Genomic DNA, 26,671 nt, shown 5'->3' with positions numbered 1-26,671 from the left:
ATGATGCAGGAAATAAGTGGTGAATGTTTTGTGATTGGGAGAGATAGTAACTGGGGCTTCAGAGCTTTAGGTTGGCTACAAGATGTCAACACTGCTGGTGTTGGTGTGGGTGGGTGTTGTGTACCAGGTTCGTTGACGGTTTGGGCTCTAAAACTTAACTTTGTAAACTTCACACAGCATTTTGAAGTTGTTTTCATTTCAGCTAGAGAGTCTGTTATTAATTTTGTCCTGTTGGTGGAAATTGAGATGTTGTCCTTACAAGGTGTTTTCATGGCGGTTTTTTTGGGGTTTTTTTTATTCATAAAATGGGGAAAATGGATGGGAGAAGAAAAGGGATGCTCTTGTTCCTTTTTAAATGTAGGAATACCAACTATTTTTTTCTCCTTTCTCACCCGCTGTGTGAGTGGTGAAAAAGAGGTGTCAGTTTTTAAATAAATGAAGCATCTTTCTAGCACATAACATTGGTTTGAAGTGATGCTGCATGGTTGGGTTTTAATGGTTTAGGGATATATTAGGTGAATTAATCAGCCATCTGTGATGCATTTATGAAAACCTGGGGGGTTTTTTTAAGCTTTCAGTGTTTTTTTTGTGTTTTTTTTTTTTTTGTTTTGTTTTGTTTTGTTTTGTTTTGTTTTGTTTTGTTTTCTTTCTGTCAATATGTAAAAAAATATTACTTTAAGGGAAACTTTAACTGTACTTGCCAGGGACTAATTCTGCATGCAGTATATCCCATTCTGAAAAAAAAAATGGGTTATTCTTAACATAAATTACATACTCAGAATTAAGGAAGATTAAAATTACAGTGAAGACAGGCTAATAAGGGTTTTACTCTGCTGAGGAATTTGACTTAAAGCTTGCATTGGAGCTTGAAGTTGAATTTGAGCTGCCAATTCAGCTGAAGTGTAAAATGCCTCCCAGTCTCAACTGGAGTAGGCTAATGCAGAGTTTGAACTGTATTACCTTTTTTCCCCTCTCCTTTTCATTGGGCAGATTTATAATGAATTATTCTGATGATTTTATTTTCCCCTCTGAGTAGTTCCAAAAGCTAATACAAAATGTAATTGCATAATGGAGAGGTGGACAGCAGAATTCTTCTGTGCTCTCCAGTGTTGCTTCAGGATTTCCATCTCTGTAAATAATTGCTCAAGGCAAAGGTACACTAATACTATTTGATGAACAGGAAGTCTACAAACAGCCAAGGTATTTTGCCATAATTATGTTTGCAGTGGTGCAGGTGTTGAGCCTTACCCACAGCCAGGAAAACCAGTGCTTCAAATAGATTTGTAAGAACATGTGGGTGAGTAGATGGGGTGTAGGTTTGAAGGAAAGTACATCAGGAGATTTGAATTTAAAGGTTTGAAAAACATAAAAAAGTTTCAAGAGATGTGTTGCTGATGGCACTGCTACAATGGCTCGGCTTTGTAATAGCAAAACAAAACCATCCAAATCCCCATTTTTTTTTTCAGAAATGCCCAGATACTCTTAAATATATATATATATATATATTTTTTTTTTTTTTTTTTTTTTTTTTTTTTTTTTTTTTTTTTTAAATGAATTATGGTTGTCTTAGATTGATGTGCTGCTGCTTCTGCTCAGGGCTCAGTGGTATTTGTTACTGTGATACTTCTGGCTCATGCTTCTCACACCCAAATACTTCCTTAGCTCATGTGATCCAAAAATCCTTTTTTTGGTTGTGTTGATGACCAGAGCAGCTGAGTGTGAATCTTCAGCAGCTGGTTAGGTGACACCCCATGTCTCCTCCAGACAGTGAGAGTGTTCAAGCACTTCATTAATACTTAACTTGAGCTGTCTCAATGAGATGGCTGAAGGAAATGAAATACTGCCATTAAAATAATGCTGCCAGAAATGCCTGAAACCAACTATATCGGGAGACTGACTCATCCTGCCCTTGCTCTGGGAGCATGGCTGGATGCAGTGGGAGGGTATCCTGCTTCTTTTTCCACAACTTCATGACCTTGTATCACCAGCCTATGAGTTCATTTGGGAACAGACTGATGAAGGAGAGATGATATGCAAATGTGAATGTTTCTGTGGGTGATGCTCATAGCTGAAATGGCCTTGGAGTAGTTATTTTGAGAGGAAATCTTGGCTCATGTTCATTGAACTGAACTACCAAGAGCAGCCTGTGAGGTGGAAGAAAAAGGGATGGGGAGAAAGGAAGCAGGTGGTGAGAGGATGTGTGTACCAGAGAAGTGAAGCAGCACTCGTGTTATCTCTTCCAAACCCTCTGTTTTTCCTGCCTCTAGAGATGGCCATTATTTCAAGTGGGCTCTGAGGTTTGGGAAAAAGGTTTGGTGTGTGTGTGAGCAGCAAATATTGAGAGGATTGCTGTGCTGTGTGTAAACTTAGCATGGAAGTCTGTAACTGAGATGTGTGGTGATGTCTTCACTTGAGTTTGACTGTGAAGCTTAGGGGGACATATCAAAATACTTGTTGCCAGCCCAAATGGACTAGTATAAAAGTAAATAAATACTTGTAAAAGATTTCTCTCTTTTGCTTGGTACTATTCCTGAGGGTTTCAGCTTCAGATGTTCTTGAAGAAATTGCTTTTTCTTAGCCTGAAAAGCAGCACTTAAGATATTTAGACAGAAGTGGTGCTGCCTCTCCAGACAGGAATATTTGTATAAATGTTTAAAGTGTCCAGTTAATCTGTCAGGATTGTGACCAGGGCATAATACTGTGCCTGTGTGCATTTACACTATAATTATGAATGGTTTGTGCTGTGAGAGAGTGTGATGGCTTCAGTGCTGCCCCTTTGTTATAAATACAGCATCTTCTGGGCTGTTGTTTAAAGACTCCTCTGGAAGCCTGATTTAATAGCGGAGCTGAGTGAATAATTCAAAACCTTTTTATCAAGTTCTTGTTTAAATTCTTAAATGAGCTCACCATAACCTTTTTATGTATCCCTCCTGCATGTGTCATACAAATATTAGAATAATTGTGTTTTACTAGTGCAAATGTTTCTGTGAAGCAAATTTTTAGAGCTTGATGTATGACTGTTTATGGAAAGGGGAATGTTAAAATCTCACACACCAATGCCTATGCCAGAAACTTGTGCTGGCTTACTTTGGAAAAGGGTGGGAGGCAAGACCCTGGGTTTTGTTGGAGCAATCCTAACTGAGCTGGTTTGTCAGGTTGACTTGTTTGCAGTTTAAAAACTGAACACATGTATTTAAAGGAATTTCAGCTATATGTCTCTTACAGGCCATTCTACAAACAGTAGCAGTACTTAGTTTAAAATATTTGCTTTTTTCCAGATAAGTACTATTTTGACTATTTTTCCTTTTCTACCCCTTTTACATGAGATGAACCAGCACATTCAAAATGCATCTGCTTAGCATCACTGAGTAGCTTAACAAAGAGATGCAGATGAGAGAAAATCCATAGTTACCTTCCAGGTTTCATCATTCCTTGGCTTGAAGTCCAGTCCAGGCTGGAGGAGGGCCTTGCAGATAGGTAATTTGAGTGGATTTAGCATGCCTGCTCACATGTATTATTGTTTGCAGACTTGCTGGTGAAAGCTCATTAGTGTTAAGTCACTTCTGAGTACTGATGGTCTTTACAAGGCAAATGAAAGCCTTGCAACAAGGATGTCTGCAGACCTGGCATCCATTTGCTTCTGCTTCTGAAGAAAAATGGAAAACTTAAAAACCTAAAGCCAGCTCAAGAAGCAGGAGTTGAGGATTAGGCAGGGAGCTGGGAGATGCTGCTTTTTCTGTCGAGAACTGTTGCTTAATTGGTTACAAGAATTTAGTCAAGGCTGTTTATTCTGTTTGCAGACAAACCTTCTCCTGTGCATGCTCTGGCAGTCCTCTAACCTTCCTGGCACCGCTCAGAGTGTGCCTGGAGATGAGATGGAAAATCCTTCCTTCTTCAGTGCGTCATGAGTTTGCAAAGCCTGATTTGCATGTGCAGAGTTTGCCCTTTGAATTTTGGATTTCTTTGCTGATTTTCTTCTCTGAACTCTACTGCAGCCACCTTTAACAGTCTAAATGCTGTTGTCACAGAGCTGCCTGGGAATATGCTGAGCTCCGGCCCCTGGTGATGCCACATGCCCCTCGCAGTGTGTGCAGAAATCTGGAATTGCAGCCTTGTGTGACAATGAAACTACTATTGAAATCTTCCATTGCCTTCAGTCACAGCTGTTCAATACAGATGCTAAAAACTGGGCATCTGTGTATCCATATCCAGGCCTATGAGAAACATAAGGTGATCTTTAGAAGTAGGAGATTTTAGGTTTTGGGGTTATTAAAAAAACCCCAAACCGACCTCCAAACCCTGGCATCATCACAACAACCAGCTTTGACTTTGCAGAAGGAGGGCAGTGAAGTGTAAGAGCCAAGTAAACCTGTTCTTTTTTTGGCTTTCCTGAAATTGTCATATGTGTGAAGTCATATTTTCAGTGAACAAAATGAGTTGTATGCAGCACTGCACCAGTGGGCCTGGGCCTGTGGTTGTGGTGTTCTTGAGTCACCTTGTCTGTCACCTTGAGTGGGAAGAGTGTTCAGACTTGGTCTGACTCCCTTGTATCAGCTGTAACATCACTGCAGTTGGGTCTTTATTAAGCTGAAAAGAAAAATCTCTTTCATGCCTTTTCATTTCCTTGTGATGCAGTATCAGCTCTGACTTGCCACTATGGATTCCTTGGACCTGAAAACAAGTGGGAAATTTTGAGTGGACTTTTGCTTGTTTTTAATTAAATGTTGGTGTAACAAGAGTTGTTTTGTGACAAGAAAGACCCAACAATCTTACCCAACATGCAGAACAAGCAGGCTATGTCTTGTCATCCCATTTCAACATTCCCACTGTAGGAAACACCCTTTGTGCTTTGGTAAATTTGTCCTTATTCATAGTGTGAAACTGCATATTAACATGCAAAATTACTTTTGTGTATTGGAGATTATATATAATTTTTGCTTGTATTTACCTCATTTAGCGTTGTTAGAGGGGAAAACAGTTGAAGACTTGATGTATGTTTGGACTGGATGGAATAATGATGACGTATAGCTGAGTTATTTTCTTTCTTTTAGAGCTGTTTGTGATTTTCTGCTGTGGATATTTTGATTCTTGTTTATTTTGCTCCTTCATTTGGAGAAGAATAGTCTGGGAGAGGGGAAGGAAGAGGCAGGGTTTACCCCTGTAACCATCATTGTTAGCCCTAACTTCTGGTAGAGCTCTGCTGCTTTGGCTTGACCTCTTTAAACTTCAGAAATGTGTTTTTGTTTGCATTTCCATCTTGTTGCATTTAAAAAGTGTTCTAACTGTACCAGATTGTTTGAACATTCGTGGGGGAATGTTTTTCAGAGACTTGATGGAGTTTCCAGGCAGCTTTTCATCCGCCAAGTACTGTACTGGGCTCTCACTGGTGAGGTTTTGCTTGATTTGCTCTAAGAATCTGCAGAGCAACTGTTCAAAATTGCTGACACATGTTAAGTAATGTGGAAATCACCATCCTACCCCATTGAAGTCTGAGAGTGCTCATGTCGACAATAAGAACAAGATCTGACCCTGGAAATGATATGTGAACAGTCTCAATCTGGAGACCATTTCTAGTGTCTTCCCTCTGGCTCTGGCTAGTTTATCCTTTGGTCTTAGGTATTCTATTTTTAAAAAAAATTATTTACTCAGTCTCCTAAAAAATACCACATTCTGCCTTGTCCATGTATTTTTGAATTATTTAACCACATGTGCATATTTGATGATGCCAAGTTCAGAGTAAAATCTCAATTCTGCAGTTGAGTATCAGGAGAGTTAATGCTACTTCTAACAATAATGGTAGTGGCATAATGCTTATTTAATAAGAAATCCATTATCTTCTGCCTCCCTTCTCCAAACCTCTAGTTTTCAGCTTTGGAGCAGCTGTAATCAGCCCGTACAACTTCCCTTCCTCCTCTCATGAATAAATCCATCTACCTTATCTTCTCTATCGGAAAGTCTTCCCTGGCTTTAGCAGCCTCTGGAGGAGGGTATAAAAGGGGCTTTCACTGCCGAACAGGAAGCGAAATGAATGGAGGAACTTTTGATAATGCCCCGTCTGTCTGAGCGGGGGATCAGCCTGACTAAATTGCAGCAGATTAGTGAATGATAGTGCTTCAGCCGGGGCCAGAATTATAAGTTTTTAATCTTGGAACAAGCAATGATTTCTTCCTGCTAAACAGTGGTCAACTCCCTCTTTGATTTGGAGGCTTGGAGTCATCCATATTCAGTTAGTTTGGGTGTGTGGTTTCTTTTTTTTTTTTCCTTCCCAGTCTGCATTCATGAGTCTCAACAAGCTTTTGGGTTTTTTTTGGTAGCAATGATTTTGGTGAAACCTGTCATGGCCACATGCCATTTTTGCCAGTGACTTTTACTTTGCATTGGATTTTTATGCCTATAATGAAATCTTGTATTTCTCAGCTGTCTTAATATTGGTATGTGTCGTTCTGCCTCAGTCTTTTGCAATTAGCTTTGGGCTGGTTTGAGTATTTTTATTATAAGCAGCATTTTTGTTTCTGGCCACCTTCAGCCTTACTCTGTGTGTGTGAATATGTATGACTCCTTGATTCCCACCCCACAGCTTGGTCCAAATTTTCTGATAATTCAGCTCAGTGGGAGGGAGAGATGACTGAAAATCTAAATGGGGCAGCTTAGCTAATTGCCTTAGGCCTGACTCGTCTGCTGGTTTTATTGCAGCCCAACGTGATTGACATTTGGGGAATTGCACTGGTATAATGCTGGCAGCAGTGGTGAAAAATCTGCCCTATTGTTTCTGATACTGTTCACTGTCTGAGGAGGATCTTTTTGTTACAAATAACCATCAGAAAGGCAACTAATGGAATGGATTTACTTTTTATTTGAATCCCTGACTTTTCCAATTCCCCAAGAAAAAAAAATATGAGTGAGAGTAATAGCCCATGTACTAAAACTTTGCCTTGTTCTATGTTTTTTCAGGCTTTTTTTTTTTCTTGGATTTTATTACTGGAAAACTCTCTAATGACAACTTTGCTTAGGTAAGTGAAGCAAGATTTTTTCCTGTGGATTTTTTTAGAATCACTTCCCCTATCTTAACTTCTTTTTCATGTTGGATTGTAATGTTGAGCTTCCAGCCAGCTGTGCTGCGTGTGCTGTGGTTAAAGGCTAGAAAGATGTTGTAAACAAAAGTTGGGGTAATGCCTCTAGTATGACATAAGGTCCTCATTTATTCATTTAATCAGATGGAGTGGACGTGTGCAGAATAATGAAATACAGGTTATATCTGCATATTACTGCATAATCTCATCAATTCCTAATTTTTTTTTTTTTCAAGACATGCTCTGTATTTTTTTTTCTGATGGAAAGTAAACTTGTTGCTATCACTTAATGTTATTTTGTTATGAAATGAAACCTTCATGTTTCCAGGTTTTTAGATGTAGTTGCTCTTCCTCATTCCTTTCTCTTCCCTATTTTCCTCAGGCAGGAGCTTCTGATGCGGAGAAATCAGCTTGGAAGTTTTATTTTTTATTTTTAGTCCAAAAGATAGGAGAACATGATTAAATTTGATATCCCCCTTTGATATTCTGAACCCCATCTACGCCTCTAAAATTCAGGTTCCACATAATTGGTGATTGACAGGATTGAAGGCACGTGGTCTTTTCTATTTCTAAATATCTTTGTAACATTCTGAGCACAAATCCAGTGCTGCGGTGCCATGGATGATGGGTGGAAGAGAAAGCTGTACCAAAATGTGCTGTGTTTTCCTTTGTGGTGGAGAGAAGACTTGTCTGACCTCTGATGCATGACAAGAAGTTAATTCCTGGATATACAGCTAAATTGATGTGTTAGTTGGAGTTGCTTGTTAGTCCTGGATGAGGCCAAAAGCAACTGCAATGTTCATGTGGGAGTATTGTATCCTACCATCCACCCTGACAAAAGTGCTGCCACTCTTTGTAAAGTGTCTGTGAAAGGCTTTTCTTGTTTCTCCTGTCTCTGCTTTCTGCAGTACCCATCCTCTCTTCCTTTTGATCTCCTTCCAGTGAATGGTCAGCAGCTTCTCTCCTTGAGATGAGGGACCTTGGTGAAATAAAATTGATTGTCTTAAACTAGAAGTCTTCTCCATTCTGCTTTTCCCTGGTATTTGTCCCTCTTGAGGAAGGACTTTAGAGGAGTGAAGACAGACAATGCAGAGAGGCTTTTGAGTTCCCTTTCGTTTTCCTTTAGTTATGTTATTGGAGTTTATCTGCCTTTCCTTTGCCAGGGTGCTGAACTCGGGACATTTTGTGTGGTGTAGCTTTTATCTTTTCCTGAAACACACAGGAAGTGGCTGGTGGACTCCAAACTGTGAGCGAACCAACAAAGGTGGAAAAGTCCTTAGCAGGACCCTCTGGGAACAGGTCTGAGATAGATTGTTGCACTGTATTGCACATCCAGCACTATATTGCTCCTGAGACGTGCCATTCGGTGGGCTTGGGGTTCCCTCATGTCTCCCTCAGCTGCTTGAGCAGTGACTAATTTGCAGCCTGAGGCTGTATTTATTGATGCCACTGCCTGTCCAGAGGATGGAGAGGACTCTGCAAATGAGGGAAGTATTTAGGCATCAGTTTTAAGTCCTTTTAACTTTGTATATTAGACACATCTATGAATATATGCAGACCGAGCTAATAAATTACCAGGGAATGGTAGTTAAGAGGAAAGGACATAATTAATTCTGTCATGTACTCTGTTTGAGAGTTGGGTCCAGAGCAGTAATGTGTTAGGCTGGGAAGGTAAACACTGTCATTATTCAGCTGCAAAACACGTACAAGGCTGACATTGTTTTCCTCCTTTTGATATAATAATTTTTTTGCAGTGGTTGGAGTATCTTCAGTGGTCTTTGTTTGGTGTGGTAGGAGCCTGATGAAGCCCTTACCCTTTCGAAGGGTCAGTGCTCCTTTATTTGAATGGAGTTTTGTGTTAACACTGCTGTGCTGACACAGAACGTGTGCTGTTCCAGAAGGCTCGTACTGTTTGCTGCGGTTGGGGTGCTTGGCTGGAATTCCTGCAATATAGTTTGGAGGGAGGTATTTCTGTTTCATCAGGTGATCCCTTTTCAACTTCCCACACTGCAGTGTTAACCCAGGTCAACTGTACATGTCACATTAAAAAAATCCTTTTTGTGCAGATGCTGTTAAAGAGTCAGCATGATCTTACCTTGTATATATATATATATTTATTTTTTTTTTCTCCTGCAACTTCACCAGTGACTTCAGCAAATGCAATTTTGCGTGGTCCTTCAAGGTTAACGTGTTTGGATCTTTTTTAGTGGGGAGAGAGATTTGGGAGAGTCCTTGCATTGCATCTAAAGTTGCTGTGAGAATGATGATATATTTGCTAAGAGGAATAGTTGTCATGGTAAAAAGTTAACTAAAGCAAGGTAGGTAACTTTTCAGCATGTATAATAAATAATAATAGGAAAAAAGCTGAAGGGATCATAATTTGAAGTTCCCCTCTTTGCTGTTATTCATATCACAGCCTCTGTCCTCACCTTCATACCTCTCATTTTAGCAAATTTCTTGATGTATAGTTACATACACAGAAAAACAAGAAAAGATTTAATATATGTATTTCTGTCTTGACTGTGCTCCACACAACCCACCCTGGATATCAGATCACTTGAGTTTGCATAAGTGAGGATGTGTGTGTCCAAAGTGGGTTGGTGTTCTTCAGCCCCTCAGTGCCTCTTCCTGTTGAGTTTTCTTACAAGTTTTGCAGCTCTGGCTCTTCCAGCAGAAGTCTTGGACAAAAAACACTCATGGAGACACCAGTGGAATAGCTGATGCAGCTCAGCAGCCACTTCCTAAAAAAAGTGGTGGAAGGATGCCTGTTTCTCTAAGCAGTATTTTCTTTGGAAGATGAGCATCTCTTCAGCATGTCCTTGGCTTTGTGTGTCTCCCTAGCAAGCTGTAGCACTGAATACTCCTCCTTCCACTGTTCCCAGCTCAGTTTAAAACTTCTTGGTTCAAAGTATTTCTGTGGTCCTTCAAGGTCTGCTCTGTCTGGTTGCAAAACTCCCAGGAATGTGGAGAGGGAATCCTTCCTTTGGATGGATCAAAAAGAAGTTGTGTGTAGTCAACTTGCATAAGGTCTTTTTTCAAAGTATGAAGTTTTTTTTTCAGGAGGAGGGATCTCTTAAGAAATTACTATCCCTGGGTGGGTGGCATGAGCAACACTGACTGGAGGGGCAATTGTTCTGTGGTTCGTGTGCTGTTTATTTTGCAGGCAGTGATGTTTTTATATTGCTGAGGCAGATGGAGGGATTCCCAGCTCCACAAGCATGACCCTGGGAGAGATTAGCTGATTTTAGGTTTCACCACTCATGATGAGGTTAGCCTGAGACAGAGATGCATCCCTGTGTATGGAAATGGTCTTGGCCCAGATCTTGTCTGGAGATACAAAGCCTGAGAAAGGACCAAGAGGTCAGCTTCAGCTTTTTAAGGAATGTCATTCTATGTATGGTCATTCTATGGCATGCCATTCTATGGACTGCTGCTTTCTTATTTCAAAAAGGGTAAAAAATTTACTTCCAAGCTTATGTGTTTTTTTAAAACACTCTAATTAGAGCTACAATCAGCTCTAAAGTAGGACCTACTTTACAGCTACATAAATATTTATTTCTCTGATACTGACACACTAATGATAAAGAATCCCAAGAGGTTTTTTTATAGCTGCAAAGCAAGGAGCATTTCTCCCATTCTCTGCTTCTTAGCACCTTTCTTCCACTTGACCTGGTTCCCTCCTCCTGAGCTAAGCAACATCCTCAATATGCACACACTGGGACTTGATTTTTTTGCATCTATAGCAGTCTTAAGTAATTACTCTGCAGTTCTAATACTTGTTACAGAAATGAGCTCCTCTGCCTGTGTCAGTCAACAGTATCTAGAAAACTGAAGCTCTGAAACAAGCTAAAATGAATAGAATCTTGTTTCCTCTTTGCTCACATGGGCACTTATTCACTTCCCCATCTGCTTCGACTTTGAAGACAGCTGAGGTTCTTCCTCTGTCTGACCCACTTGGCATAAGCTAGAGAGGATTGTCTTTCTTCAATAGCCAAGTTTATGGGGCTTCAGCTTGTTCGTAAATAATCCTGAGCGTTTTGAGTGCTGCCTTTCTCCTTCTTTCCCCTTCAAAATCGTCTTGCTGTCATTTGTGTACAAACTGGGGGAATATTTTTTCAGTCTGTAGAGGAGGAAATTTGTGCAGACACAAGAGGTTGTAAAGCGTGCTGAGGAGATTTCACTAAGGATCCGTGATTTTAAGTGTTTATCTCGTCCACTTTCAATTTGTGATCCCAGCACAAAAGAGCATCAGCTGTAGAGGAAGGCTTTGCTCTGTTAGTCCTTGTTCAAGCACAATTCCAGAGTACAAAATACAGGACTTGGATATGCAGAGGCATCTTTATAGGAATGTGTGAATATTTAGTGTACTTCAAAGAAGGACAAGGTGTTGCTCTGCCTTTACTTTCACACTTAAGCACCTGCACCAATAATTGGTTTGCATGTGTGAATGGTTATTTTAAGGTAGCATTAAATCTCACTTTCAGCTTTACTGAGGTTCTGCAGACCAGCCTCTCTGCAGCTTTGAGGCCTTGTGATCTGCATGTGGTTCTTCTGGTCTCTTGGTAGCAGGAGATAGAAACCCTCTGTGGAAAGATAGGCTGTAATTTTGTCCTGCTTTGAACATGTGGGATTCTGAGTATTTCCTATGAGATGTATTATTAGTGTAAACAAACTGTTTTGTTTAGTGTAAGCTCTTTATCCTGATAGGATTGGAGACATCTTATAAAGCAATCACTGTAAATTTAAAACTAGTATTTGGCATTATTTAAATAAACATAAATCAAGATGGTATACAAACAACACAAGTTCCCAGCCCAGGGACCTGAAAGACAGACCTACTTGGATGTAGCCTGTGTACTTTTTGTCCATTCCTCTGTTAAATTTAAGGCATTGTGCACCTAATTAATACCTTTTATAATTTTTATCAGTGATAAAATTGATAAATATTGCAATGGACACAGATTTTAATGCTACAATTACAGAATAGATGTGAAAGCATGCAGGATGAGTAGATGTTTGCGCAGTCTTTTGTGCAGCATCTTTGCCACCCTGGTTGGTTTGATACACAGGACTCCAAATTGAAGCCTTTAAGATGGAAAGGGTAAATTACTGTTTAGTGTGTTGTGAAAGGTCTCGTAGACTGTGGGAGTAGATGAATTATTTCAAAAACATAATGCTGGAAAGAAATGTCCGTGCCAGGCTGTTAAATTTCATTGCTGTGTTAATTAGATAGGAAGAAGCCCCTTATTTTATGAAGTTTTCCAACTCAGTTGAAGCTCTATCACATTAGATGCGACAACTAAATGATCAACTACTTGTCTGGATGCCAAGAGCCTTGTACTTCTAAATTAATTGTGGTTTTATGACCCAGTGTTAACTTTCTGAAAAATAAAGCTTAGGCCTTGGAAAAAACAATTGCTGATGAATATGGGAAGGAATGAGGAAAAAGAATATAGTGGTTTGGTAATGAGGTGATCTCTGCTGCTCTAATTTCACTTACCAAGTAACTATTATTTATTGTATATAAAATGTAAAATTTTGCCATTGAAGAACTTCATTTTAGAGGGTGAGGGAGTTCACAGTCCTTTCAAGGCCTGAGTTCAGCTGGTAGTCCAAGAGGGAATTCAGTATCTTCATAGATGAAGGGTGTATGAGGTTTTTTAGTTTGTCAGGCTTTTCAAAAATGTACCGATTTGCAGATGCATGAGGGACTGGGGAGAAGCCCTTGCCTCTAAGTGGTGGTAAAATTTAAAACTCTTATGGGTATGGCTCTGATCAACATTCATTTCAATGTTCCCATAAAAAGCTTATGACTTGGCAGGATTTCAGGGACTGAAAAGAAAAAAGCTCTGTATACAACATGTTTTATTAATGTTGAAGGAGTAATATTGCTGTATTTCAGAGTCTGCCACTGCATAGAATAAGTTCTTTTTGGCTCTTGTACACTTTAGCTTTTCCCTTGAATAAAACAAGGTGTGACTTCACATCTGCTTTTTCCTAGTAGCCTTGTATTAATGAGGAGTATACGTATTTCCAGGTTTTGGCTCCATTTCATCCTTTTTCTTTCTTAATTCTCCTGTGTTGCAGAGTAAATTCATGGTTCTTGACCCTCAACTGATGCTGTTGAAGTGTATTTGCATAAACCTTGATGTTAAGCATCACATCCCACTTACTTGTGATGACTTTTTGCCCCCTTTTAAGCTGTATGTAAAGGTGAATTTGAAATTAGGCAGCTGAGAAAGAAGTCGTCTGTTGAAACTTGGCAAATGCGGTTGAACTAATAAAAGGAAAAATTAAAAAAAATATACTTTAAAGGGAAATCAGTACAGTAAAACATGAGCTTTGAGACGAAATTGCTGAAGATAATCTGTGCAGCCAAAGTGCAAGAGGAGGCAGATAACATAAGTCAAGCACAAAATCACAATTTACAGGCACATACCGGTGTTCCTTTGGTAAGATTACCTCTGCGTGGGGCTTGGCCGGCGATCAAGGAGCGGCTCAGGGAGCCGGCTGGAGCGGGATCGGGTCGCTGGCGGCGCACGAGGCATCGGGGCACGCTCTGAAACAGGAGTCTGCCTTCAAATCCTCGTGAAACAGGAGTCTGGGTTCAAACCCTGAACACCAGCTTCTTTCACAGAGTGCTGCGCTGCCTGTCTGTGGGAGACAGCGTGGGCTCTGCGAGGCAGGAGGAGTTGGGGGTATGTGACTGCTCAAAAGTAGCTTTTATTCCCTTTTATTTTGGCTGGAGTAGAGTTAATATTTTCTATAGTAGCTAATATGGGGCTGTGGTTTTGATTATCTCTGGAAACTGTTGATAAATCAGGGATGTTTTGGGTAGCCAAGGCCTTTTCTGCTTCTCACCCATCCCACCTGTTAGCAGGACTGGGGCACAAGGAATTGGGAGGGGACAGCTGACCTCAGGTGGTCCAAGGGATACTCCAGGTCATATGGAGAAAGTGTATAGAGCTGGGGGAAGCAGAAGGAGGGGGATGTTCAGAGGAATGGTGTTTGTCTTCCACATCATCATCATCATGTGGTGGAGCCCTGCTTCCCTGGAGATGGTTGAACACCTGTCTGCCCATGGGATCTGGGGAATGAATTCCTTGTATTGCATTGCTTGCGTGCAGCTTATGCTTTACCTCTGAACCTGTTTTAAAACTCAATACATGAGTTTTCTCACTTTTACCCTACCAATTCTCTCACCCATTGCACTGGTCCAGAGTGAGCAAGTGGCTGTGTGGGTCTGAGTTGCTGCCTGGGGTTAAACCATGATAGCTGTCATACTGTTAAAAACTGACACAGCTATATCTCAGTCTTATGCTTCTGATTTGTGAGTACTGTTGCTTAATTAACAATTATGAAGCACTTGGAGCACTTTTAAAGTGCTGTAGGGTTGTAAAATATTGCATTTACATGTGCACACTCTTGAATGTGGAGATTTCCACGTTTCCATGCTCCTGCTGCTTGAGCATTTGGCTGAGTTGCACAGGCTCTTCCTGACCTATTTCTCTCCTTGTTGGCTCACTCCTCCCATTTGAGACAAACCATCAGGCTTTTACTTTCCAAATCCCTCTGACAGATTTGTGAGTCTGTCCCTTGAGAAGCCAGCAGTTCTGCTCCACAGGTGTTCAAAGCAGGGTAGAGGGGGCTTGGAGCCACCAGATGTAGTGATAGATGTTCCTGCCCATGGCTGGGAAATAGAACTCAGTGATCTTTGAAGGTCCCTTCCAACCCAAACCATTCTGTGATCTCTTCTGTAGAAGCCCCTTTGAAGGTTATTATCACCCCATGATCTGTTCTAGGAATGCTCTTCCCCACACCCATGAGGTTGGACTCTGGTTCCTGGCTGCAAACAAAATCTTTCTTCCTCTGTTTCCTTCCTTGTCTCTCTCCCAGGCCCTGTGCAGAGGTCTGGCAGGTGCCCTTTAGGGAAACTCTTTGGACTTTGATTTGCTTCCCCAGAGAGGAGTTGGGTGAGCCTTAGCTGCTCGTGTTCTCCCCATGGTGGTCATGGGGGTACCTGGAGCAGAAGAAGAGCTCAAGGGCAGCAGATGGACATGTGTGCAGGTGCTCCCTGTGACAGGAACACGGTGAGAAGGTACTTTTCCAGGAGGGTTGGGGGAAATTAATTTGAAGCTGATGTGGCTGTTGTGGTCAGGGACAGTGCTCCTTCTGCAGAATCCTGCTGTAATGGCAACTGCTGTCTTTGTTGCCTCTATCTGACCCATAAACATTTTGAAACTTTTCTTTGATATTCGTCAGTATTAGAGAGCTGAAACCTACCCATGTGAACATGATTTGATTAGTTATTTGAAGAAATTCCCACTTCCCAGATCAGAGTAGGCTGGATTTTTCAAGAGGCTTAGTATGTTATCAGCAGATGAAAACAGAGCACTGAAGTATCTGACAAGAGATGCAGAAACACCAACTGCTTCACCAAGAGATGAAATCTCTCTGTAACCAAATGAAGCTCCCTGGGACTTGCTGGTGTTACCTGCAGTGCTGGCACCAGCACTAATGGCTTGCATCCTCTGAAAAAGGGAAAGCTCATGTAACTTGGTCTGCTGAGCCAGGGCTTTAATTCAAGCGTGGATAAAGCAAGGAATTTGATCAGGTTCCTACCGTCGGTGGCACTTTGAGCTAAGTGAAAAGGAGTAGAGCTGAGTTGTGGGACACAGGGTTATTCTTGTGAAATCTGAAGTGTTTGGCAGATCCCTGAGTAGTCCCCATCAATTGCCACATACTCGGGTTCAGCTCCCTCTGTGCAGCCAGCTTGTGGCATGGATAGTATAGAAGAATTTAGTTTTTCTTTTTGTCTTATCCCGTCAGCCAGTTCTCTCAGCATCTCTTAATCTTGGATATTTATGGCTTGAAATAAAGTGTGTGTTGAGTTGCACTTAATCCTAAATTAGGTCTATACTCAATCTAGCAAAAGATTTCTTAGGAAAGAGAAGGGGTTCTGTGCGTTTTCTTAAAATAAAAGTATGGGGAAGGGAAGGAAGAATAGATGGTTAAGTAGTTTCAGTCACTATTATTGTTTGCCTACTGCAGCAATAACTTGTATTTCACGTCTTTTCCCAGGGATGGGAGAGGAAGAAAGGGAATGAGGAAGTTGGTTGTACAGTTTTAGTTAAACTTGGTTAGCGCCTGTTCAACTGATATATGTGTTACAAAGTTAAGAGTTGCTTTTATTTATGCTCAGTTGCGCCCAGCATTCCTGAGAGTTCTGGAGTTGCAGTCTATTGGAAGATCTAGGCTTGAACTGCTTTTGTCTGTGCGGTGTTCACTGTGGAGCAGGACCTGGAAAGTTGGCATTTTTTTGCAAATTTAACGTACTCCTCAGTCCTGGCATTGCTGTGAGGTGTCATGAACGTTGTCAGCAATAAAATTTTGTTCTGGATGTCTTTTGCACTTACTGCTGTGCTCCTTCCCATCTTCTTTCCAGGCAGTCATTACCACCTTCTTTGTTTCTTACTTCATTTTTTCCAGAATTTTGTTTAGCAAGGAATGACATTTTGCAAACAAATCAAACCTGGGGTTATCTAAAAACTTCAGAGCTGGCCCTACCAGGAGTGGAGTTTTGTGTGGGGGATGATCTCAAGGAGGAGGGGTCATCCTGAGCTGTGCTGTGGTCCGTGAGCTGTGTGTCTGCCATTCACCTTGGCTGGCTGGAGCTCAACTTGGCTGTTTGTGCCTGTTTAAAGAAGTTAATCTTTCTAAAAGGCTGAAAGCTGCTTGGTGTGGTGTGGTTGCCTCAGCTACAGGAACGTAAACCAGTAACGCTGGGGAAAACAGAGGGATAAACATTTGCTGCTCTTTATTTGCGTGAGGAATTACAAGAACCTGGGATACATTTAGTGACTTGGAACAATTTTTGAGTGCTGGCTCTGTCATGACCTCTGCCCATTTGCTTAATGAAATAAAGTACTCAAGCCTTGCAATGGAATAAGGAAAGTCTGTTAAGATTGTAGTCCCTTTACATCAGCTGAGCTTGGTCTGACTAACAAACTAATTTGGCTTAATCCTTGTTTTTTAATTAAAAATCAGATACTTGAAGGCATAAGTTACTGGCAAGTAATCAAAGCATCTAGGAAGCCTGACCATTGGTCTCTGTACTGCACAGGTTGAAAAGCTTGTGCATAGGTTGATATTTTAAATTAAATGTATAAAGATGAAAGAAAAAGGGATGAACATAAGAATCATAGAGCTTGCTTATTGGTGTTCCTGTGAATTAATAGCATCTGTAGTTTTTTCTAAACTTGTGTTCACATTGCACCATGGAATAGTTGAAGTCACTCCCTTGGAGGCTCTGGAGTGACATTTATCAATGTGGCCTCCTAAGACAAAGTTGATTTATGATGTAACCTGTCCTCTCTCCAGTGAAATCACAAAGATGTGGTCTCTGCATCTGCTGCTGCTTGCTGTTTGACCCATCTTCTTCCCAAGCCCTGGGGAAAGAGATGAACAAGATGTTTGTCATCTCAAGGCTGGAGAGTGTGTTGGGAGGTCGCTGGTGTCATTTGGTGATGTTCCTGTTTTACTGTACAGTGTTGGAGCCATTTGAGCAACGTTCAAGATCAGGTCCTATAGAGTAGATGAAGGAAGATGTGTGCAAATGTGACCCTTGTGTGCAAAGCCCCCTTTTCTTGTGTGGTAAGTGATGATGCCACATGAGAAGTCCTCAGGCATATAGATTGGGTGTAGGTTTTTTAGGCACTAATAGTGATGCAGGATGATGTTTGCAGACTTTTATGGGTAATACTGTAAAAGTTGGTGTCCTTTCCTGACTAGTGTCAGCCTTTATGCATCTGTTCTGCTGTGACTTTCTAAGATGTGTGTTCTGTTTAGCTGTTACTAAAAACATAGAGCAAATAAACTTGTCCAGGCAAGAACATGACCTTGATGCACAATCATTACCTAGAGCCCTAGGCTGGAAAGGATTATTAGTGTTGGAGATCATGGTGAGGAGTCATCTCCCAGGTTGGTCTCTAAATATAGTCCTTTAAAGGTTTTAGCAATGCTTTTGGAACTATAATTTTTTTAATTGCAAGGGACATAAATCTTGTTGTTACAAGGGAATGCAAAAAAACCCACCCAAACTTCTTTCAATTCACAGTACATTCCTCATTTTACAAAAGAAAAAAGTGCCCAACAGATGCTGAAGAGTGTACACCTTTTGAAGCTGTATGGAGATGAATATTCAACCTAGGAGCCAGGAGCAAGATGCAGCAGGGATTATGTGAGAGCTTTGTGTGGGAGGAATTTACTTCCCATGGTTTACATAGTGTAAAAGAGAAGACCCCTCTTTCCTTGATGGGAGTAGCTCCACTGAAGTCAGAGCTCCTGTTCACATGGAGGAAGATTTGCAGATTGAAGTCTAATTTAGATGTATTTGTTTGTGTAAGGCTGGTTCAGTACAGATAATACACCATTTATTAGGTCTGTTAAACTTTCAGATTTCCATCCAGTTTAAGAAGAATTTATTGGAATTTACCACTCTGAAAAATGAGCCTGTCATTTCCTGAGGAGCAGTAAAGAACATTGGCAAAGATTGTAATGTCTTTCAAGACGCAGCAGTGTTTCTGAGTGGTGTTTGTAGGCTGGCTGGCACAGAGTGCCTGAGAGGGCAGTTTTAGGTACTGTGGTGTTATAATATCTAACCAACCTAAGCACGGCTGGTTGAGCATTGGTGGGGGTTCCCGACTTTGTCCATGACTTGGAATGTAATGCGGGAGGGTGGTGGAGTTGGAATTAATTTGCTGGGAGTTGCCTTTTCATGGGAAAAGGGGGAGTTTCTGCTCCTGAAAGAGGCCTCATATTGGACCTATCAGACCCAAAGATCAGCCTTCATACCTTTCTCTAGCAGTACTTCTAGGAGAGTGATGAGTTGGAGGGGAGAATCTCTTCATGTGAAGCAAAAGTGAGTGGCCCTCACTGGAGACCAGACAGAGTTGGGTCCTCAAACTGAGCAAAAGTTACAAAACAAACTTAATGACAGCTATGCTTTTTTGAGGTACATTCCTTAAGCCCCTGTGGTTGTGTCTGCGTTGGGTTATGCCCATATTTCTTTGCTGTGTTTGAGTAAACTCTTTGAATTCTTTGCATGAGTTGAACACCTTGCTCAATCTTCCTGCATGTGACTGTTATCTGAACACCACCAACCTGGGTGCTCATCATTTCCATTTAAGCTGTGATGCATTTGATGACCTTTGTCTGAGAAACTTTCCTCTTGCTGCTCATGTTCCACTCCTTGCCCTCTGAAGGTGCAGGATGATACTTAGTGGTTTTTTCCTCCTGTCACTCCAGTTCAGAAAAGGCTGGAAAATTCCCTGTCAAAAATCACTTAAGGATTTTTTTGTCTGCCTTAGGGAACTTTCCTTCCAATCCTTGCCTCTGCCTTGCATTGTCTTTTAACAACGTTTCCCTAGGCACACAGTGTACCTGAGAGGCAAGACATGTGCTTGTTTTAATGGTTAATCATCGTGGGTGCTGATGTGGAGTAAATTTGTGAGGCCAACAGCAGTGATCCAAGCTGGTTTTTAACAGGAGTGATGCTGGGTGTGAGGGCTAAGGTGCTGATGGGACCCAGTTTAAATGGGAAGAAACACAAGCTGTTGGCTTGTCAGCTTTTTTTTTTTTTTTTTTTTTTTTTGGAGGAGTATAGGACATAAAGGATAATTTTCCTAAGGTGGTTATATATTAATGCAGCAGCTGGACAGAGGAGAACCAGCAAGAGCAGCATTGTGCAATTTTGCATCTGTGCACCTTTATTGTTAATTTTTGTCATGTTCTACCCACCCAATACAAAACCTCTTCAGAGGATGGAAACTTTGATGAACTTGTGCTGTTTATCCTGACTAAAGGATATTCTTGGTGCCTTGTTTCCCCCTTCCATTGCTCTCCTCCAGCCTGCTTTTGTTGAGCTGGCTGGGAGCTGGGCTGCTGCTTGCAGGCAGAAGACATGAAGTAGTGTGGGAACAGCCTCTTGCTGACAGAATCCATGAACTGGTGATAAAGAGAAGTCCTGAGACATTCTTCTGCAGTCCACAGTCCAGACTGCTCTCACGCTCCCTTCTGCCTTGTGTTTATGATACCCACTCCAAGCACTCTGGGAAAGGGGGTGCTTTTGGATTGCTTTTGTTTGAAAAAAGGAAAAAGGTTGAAGCATTTGAATTAGGCATGAGAGATGAGAGTAATTAACATGGTAGAGTGTCATTTAGGCAAGCGGAGCACTTTGACACATTTTAGACAAACTGTTGCATTGTAAACCTTATTTGCAGTGCAACAGGCTGATGAGGGATGTTTTATTAGAAGGCAGCATTGTGGAAGAGCTCAGCCTTATGCTTTGGGAATGAGGCTGAGCTTCTTGGGAGAAATTCTACAAAAAGAACCAAGACCTCCAAAACCCCCTCCATTACTCTAGACCTGTAGAAAAGCAAAGCTCAGAGGCACATCTGGGCATGTGTTGTGTTATGTGGCTCAGGCACTCTGTGGTCAGTGGCAATCTTTCCATCCTGTTTCTATGTCAAGTGGCCTTGGGCAGTGGGAGCCCGACTTACCTGACTAAAGGGACTTCAAAATGATTTCTGTTTTTGTCATTTACGTGCATCAGAACTATGCAATAGGGACACGTGATTACAATAAAAAGAAAACCGAATCTGCATTCTTCTCTTTTGCTTTTTTGTGGGCCTTTTGGTTCATGACTCATGAGCTTTTGTAGAGGCTTCTGAGCCAAAAATGCAGCTGCATTTTTCTGTCACATGCTGCCTCGCCAGTTCCAGTAATAGCAACTATTGGGCAAGAGAGAAGAGAATAATACAACCTGCCTTACTGCAAGTGTTTGTGGAACCATACTCGTGGGAAGTTGAAGATGATTTTCATAGTGAGCAAACCTTTCTATGAACTTCCTCCATCTCCTCATTCCTATGCATGTGGTACTTGTTAACACCCTGGATGCTTGTGGAAATAGCACTCTTAATAAAAGACATCTCTCCATGGTTTGTGATGGAAGACCCTTTCCAGTGACTGAACTGTGAAATATTCCTGGAAGAGTAAGATCCAGTAGTAGGGGAGAGGGTTTGAATTAGAGATGGAAAGCATTAAGAAATCCTTTTGGCAAATATATTCAACTGAGAAAAGCAAAGCAGAGACCTGCTAGATCCTTGATCTGGGCTTTATTGCCTGTGTTATGGTTCCCCAGGAGTTCACCAGCATGTTTTGCACATCTTCAGTCCCCAAAGTGGTGCTCTTGTCTGTCACCTAAGATTTTAGTTTTATGCTATGCCATGAGAAAGATTTCTCCTGTTAAAAGACAATGTAAAGAAGAAATTGAGTAATATGGTGGATCCCTTTAAAATACAGTGGTGGGTTGGTAGCGTGGCCCTTCTTTAAAACCCTCTGTAGAAGCCCTGTGATACTCATCATTTTCATCTGATCAGAAGACAGCCTGTAGGCTTTGAGCTGTGTGCATTTTTTCCCAATTAAGCAGTTATGTCCTGTGCTGGATCCTTCCCATAGAGTATGGAAAATAAAAGATGCTTTTAGTTTTTCCCAAATTTGTAACAGCACTTGATATTTAGCCCATGTTTTGTCTTTTATGGAACATATATACTTTCTTAATGCACAAATTTTGAAGTAGTTTTCTTTACAAGCTTATGAAACTTCTTTAATCCATTACTGAAGTGCTGCAAACACAGACTATGACTGTAAACAGTATGTGCTATTGGCAAAGAAAAATTACCATCTTGGAGGCCTTTATTTTAAAAATTGTATTTTGTTCTACTTTAGAAAAGACATTGGCTTGCCAGAGTTTCAGCATTGCTTCTTTTTCCCCTCTGCAGCTTGTGATCTTCTTGGTAATATAAATATCATTCACATTTTATTGTTCTTTGTGCATGATAGTAGAATGTGAGGTTTGTCCTGCTGCTGCAGCCCCTTGTGTTGGAGATGTTGGCCAGAGAATGTCCCCATGGCCACAAGGAAGGGGCATGTCTGGACCTCTTGCCAAGCAGTGCTGCAGCAATTATTTCCAGCAAAGCTCCTGAAGTAAGAAACCAGATGTGCTTGTATTGGGATTTTGGGTTACAAACAAGACATAGATAGGAGGGAATGCCACCTATATGTAGACCATACTGTTTTTTGTGTCCTGTTGTTCTTGGCATCAGGAGAGAGGAAGGGTCTGGGAACAAAGCAGTAGCTGAACAAAACAAGGTGAATCGAGGGCAGAGCAAGAAGCTTAACTTGCAATTTCCTTGTCTTTGTTGGTTTAAATCTGACCCTCCACATTGTTTAATGTTTTGTATTTCATTTCCTCAGTTGCTTAAGGAATGGTCAAGGCTGGCAGAGATGCTTCAAAACCATGGTCAGGTGGGGCATGCAAGATTTGAATAAAGATCTTGATTTTTACTTCCATTGGAGACTCATGTTTTATTTTAAAATAAGTCAGAGAAATTATTTGCTTGTTCCAGCGGTGCAGAGAAACCTTTTAGACCTGGTTGGCTCATAATTTCATTCTGTACCCTTGAGGATGAAAAAAGAAAGTCCAACCTCAAGTGTTCTTGCACGGCAGGAACTAAATCAGTGCATTAGTGGTCAGAGTCTTGCTTGCAGCAGAACTGGATTTGATCTTTTGCTGGATCTCCATGTTGAGCTTTTGTTTCCAACCATAGCACTTTGCTGCTTTCCTCTCCTGGTGCTCTGGCAGTTGAGAGATGGAATTTGTAAAGGAAAACAGCTGTAGTTCAAGCTGTGGAAAAGTTACTGAAGGCAAATCCCTTGGGGTTATTTGGCTCGGTTTCCAGCTTTGAATTTCTCCTGTAAGCATTTAGAAATGGGCCTAATCCTGAAGTCACGGGCTTGAGAGGAATGTGAAGGTGAAATTCTTCAGCCTTTAACAGAAGCAATAGTACTTGAATAATCCTAATGCTTGTTTTTGACCCTAATGTTATGTCAAAAAAGTGAAGAAACAACCTCTCACCCTCAAATAAATAATAATCGGTAGGTAGATGTTTATCTCCTCTAGAAACACTGGAAAAACTTCGTTTTTCTCCGTTGCTGTGACTTGACCCCACCTTTGCCATTCCTCCTTAATCACATGCATATCCCCCAGCTCATGGCCTCTCTGGAGGTTTGCATGGGAACATCTCTGTTGCTTAGGAATTAATCGGCTTCTGCTGCCTCTCCTTCCTCCACCTGAAGTTCTCAGGTGATCTCTTCCTCTTGCGTCACCCCTGAGAATTTAGATGTCAGAAAGAGCCTCACCCTGAGGAATTGAGAACTCAGAGAAGAGCCCTTCCAGTAAGTCCCTGGGGAAAGCCCCGGGTTTCCCAGCTGGTTCCCCTCCAAGCACACAGGGATGGCAGAGGGGGGCAGGCGCAGGGCTTTCCTTGGGATGTCCCAGCACTCAGACCCTTCTCCCACATTGGGAACCCATTCCAGCAGAAAATTCACGTGTTAAAGGAAACATGGGTGTCAACCTGCTTGAGCCTTGGCCCAGCAAGCAGCTGATGTGTGGCTGGTGGCAACTCAGGGGTGAACAAAATCTCTTAGTGGCAACTGTTTGGGGCTGGCATAAAGCAGTTGTTGAAACCTTACTAGAGACGGAATCCTTCACTGGAGGAGGCTTGGTGGTCATCTGTACAAGAGCACCTCTGAAGTTTAGCTGTGTCCTCCCAGTACTAGTCAGTGCCAGGTTTCTCTGAATGATCCAAGAACTGTTAGATCTGTTCCCTTTTCAAAAGGCTGATGGAGATTTTCTGTGAGGCTGTGCCTCTCAGTGAAGGAGCATTTTTTTTCACCTGTGGCACCGACCACTTCTTGGGATCTGATGGGTTGTCTGTGATCTCTAGCAACCTCTACTGCTAAATGCCTGTGCTGTAGGCTTGCACTCCTTGTATTTTGATTTTGGTGGGGGTGAGAATGATTATTTGAAATCACTAGGAAGAAAATCAGGGAATGTGTTGTGAATTTCTCAGAATACTTTTCTTCATTTAAACCCCATCTTTGTTTAGATTTCGGAGCAGACATTAAATTCTGCTGTCTTTATTTTCTGTTTGTAGAAACAGCAGAGTTTATTCATTTATCCAAAGCATATTATTTCTTATTATTTGTGGATAGAAGACACAAAAGTTAAATTTGCATCAGCGTATCACTGCTTTCCATGGCTTAACTCTTTCTAATCCTAAACACTCTGTGGAAGAAGTGCATATGCCCTTAGTTGTCATTAATGAAGTGTATATTGGAGCATTTTGTAAATATAGATCAAAAAACGTTGTTTAGAACAGGTGTTTTATGTGGAATAATGTGTAGATTTAAGTCTCCTGCTGTTAAGGGCAGGGCAGCTGGAGGGGGGAAAAAAGTCCCCCAAAGTAAAGTTATTATCTTGAAAAAGACAGCTCAAGCATCAGCAAATGAAAAGCATAGAGAATAAAAGCATTTGACTCAAAGTATAAGAATAATGTTAAATACTGTGGTATGATCCCTGTCTTAAAATGTTCTCCTTCAGAAGACAGTAACTGAAGTGTTGAGCAACCTTGTGCCCCAAGACCAGACAACTGGATCCATGGTTTAGACATTTGATTGAGGGCCAGTCAATCTGGGCACAGGTAGGAATTCTGTTCCATGAAATGATAGTTTACAGAGCACTACTTTTACTGCTAGGGTTATTCCTCTCTCTTGTCAAGTAGGGGAATTATTAGTGCTCTTTGGACTAGCAGGTAGGTTATTAAATCTGTAGTGTTAAAACTTTTGTTTTGGGGTCAAACTAGTGAATATCTGTGTGTAGTTGGGAAAAACTGCCCTGTGCCCTCTGCAAGATGCACTTTGTGCACAGAGATGATACTTTCTGAGAGTCTTTTTCTGGGTCAGATGGCAACCAAAATGTGTTATCACAAGCAGGCTGTGATCAGCCCAATGAAAGCAGGGAGCAAAACCTTCCCTGATGCTAAAATGTACTGATGAGGCTACACACACTGTATTGAAAAGACTGTGGGTGCAATTGAAGACACCCTCCCACCTCAGGAAAACCTGTCAGGGGGTTTTAATTGCTTTTCATTAAGTTTTTATTTTTTGTTTTGTTACCAGGCAACTCTGTTTAGTGCTCTGCTGAATGACAGTCAAGTCCTGGAGAAGGCAGGCAACATCTGGCTGGAGGATTAGCCACAATTGCAGGAGTACAGGAGAAGAGGAGATAGCAACAGTTTGAGGCTGGGTTTGCAAGAGGTGAATCACCACTTGCATAGGTGTAGATAGGCACTTGAAAACCCTGTGTGCACGTGGAAGTGCGGGTAGTGCCTTTGCTTGATTGCTGTGTGTGTGCCTGGGTAGTGCCCACAGTCCTGTTGACACTCAGGTGCTGTTGCACAAGTGGTCATTTACAGGTGCACTGGGAGAAGGGTGTGTCCTGACAATTAGTTGGCTTTAACTTCTTATTTTTCCTTCACTGAGCAAAAAAGCTGCACCTGCTTGGGGTAGGTGAGGAGGAGGAGGAGGATGTTCTGTTGGGTAAAAACTGTTGTCATTGCTGTGACTAAAGATCCTTTGCTTCAGGGGATGCTTGGGGAACAAGTCCCTGATGTACTGGGCAGGTACGTCAGCAAAGTTGCCCAACAGCCTGGTGTACCTGTCGTAGGATTTGGTAAGTGACGGTAGCCCTCATGTAATTTGTTTTTGTTTTTCTGAGGATGCCTAGCAGCTGGCAGTGAAGTCATCACAGTGCTAATTGGGTGACTGGTTGTAACTCTTGATTAACGGGGAGGAGTGTGCTTTGCAGAGAAAATAATGAGCAGGTCTTACCATGGCCAGCCTGTGTGTGAAACACATGGGAGGATTCAGGCACCTCCAGGATTTCAGTGTGCTGCGTGAATGCAGAGCCAGTAACAGGCTCAGTTAATCTCAGGTTGTAGTTGATGTCAGACTTTGAGACAGAGGTTATATGAGTGTTTTCTGACTTGTTTTTGGAATCTCGTTGCTAGTGGCCAAAGCTTGCTTCCTCCCCTGGCATGCACTTGGAGTTACATGCCGTGGGCTCTTTGGGTACTGGGTAAAATCTGCCATGTGCTGATGCTGTTTAATAATATCCCTTGTTTTTCTACTCATAATACAGTGCCTTGCTGTGATCTGCCTCTTTAAAGAGGAATTTGTTGCAGGTGTCTGCATTCGTAAAGGAGGAAAAAAACCAGCAGCTGAATGAAAACAGTCTTTTTGTTTAGAGGGAGAGAAAAGAGAAGTTTAGCTGTATGAAAGCAAATCTGGCAGCCTGCTGAAGGGTTTGCAGGGTAAAAGATGCTCTGTGGTTGCATGCTGGTTGTTTCCAGCCACCTGCCTTGGTGTAGTAAAGGCAGATCTGTTGCAGCTGCAAATGGCTTGTAAGAGCACCCTGTGCTACCTTCTGCCTTGGCAAAAGTGAGCAGGAGTGGTAACACATGGAGATGAACAGTTACCCTTGTGGATTTAATGGAATTAATGGTGTATTTTACAGGTGACAGAGAAATATGGGTATGGCATTTTTCTAATAAGAATAGTGACACAGTGGTGACATTTTAAAGAGTTTCTAGATAAGACACAGCATCTCTTCTTGAGGCTTTTGTTTGAACAAGCACGTG

General features: G+C 41.6%; 1 protein-coding gene across 12 annotated transcripts in view; it reads left to right on the top strand.

Moving 5' to 3' along the window:
- The window catches only part of AKAP13 (A-kinase anchoring protein 13), a 206,436-nt gene that overhangs the window by 13,096 nt on the left and 166,669 nt on the right, over positions 1 to 26,671 (top strand). For 6 of the 12 annotated variants that reach the window (XM_083870769.1, XM_083870762.1, XM_083870761.1 and 3 more), the window contains exon 1: positions 6,935 to 7,010. The exons of 3 other annotated variants lie outside the window; for them this stretch is intronic. The gene's annotated coding sequence lies outside the window, so the exon portion shown is untranslated. Of the gene's footprint in view, positions 1 to 6,934; positions 7,011 to 8,233; positions 8,317 to 15,083; positions 15,169 to 24,436; positions 24,674 to 26,671 lie in introns of those variants that run through there. 3 more of the 12 variants (XM_083870763.1, XM_083870766.1, XM_083870768.1) reach the window with 3 other exon arrangements.

Source organism: Zosterops lateralis (assembly GCF_965231275.1).
Source record: "Zosterops lateralis genome assembly, chromosome: 13".
NCBI classification, from domain to species: domain Eukaryota; kingdom Metazoa; phylum Chordata; class Aves; order Passeriformes; family Zosteropidae; genus Zosterops; species Zosterops lateralis.
This window is presented reverse-complemented; position numbering and strand designations above follow the sequence as displayed.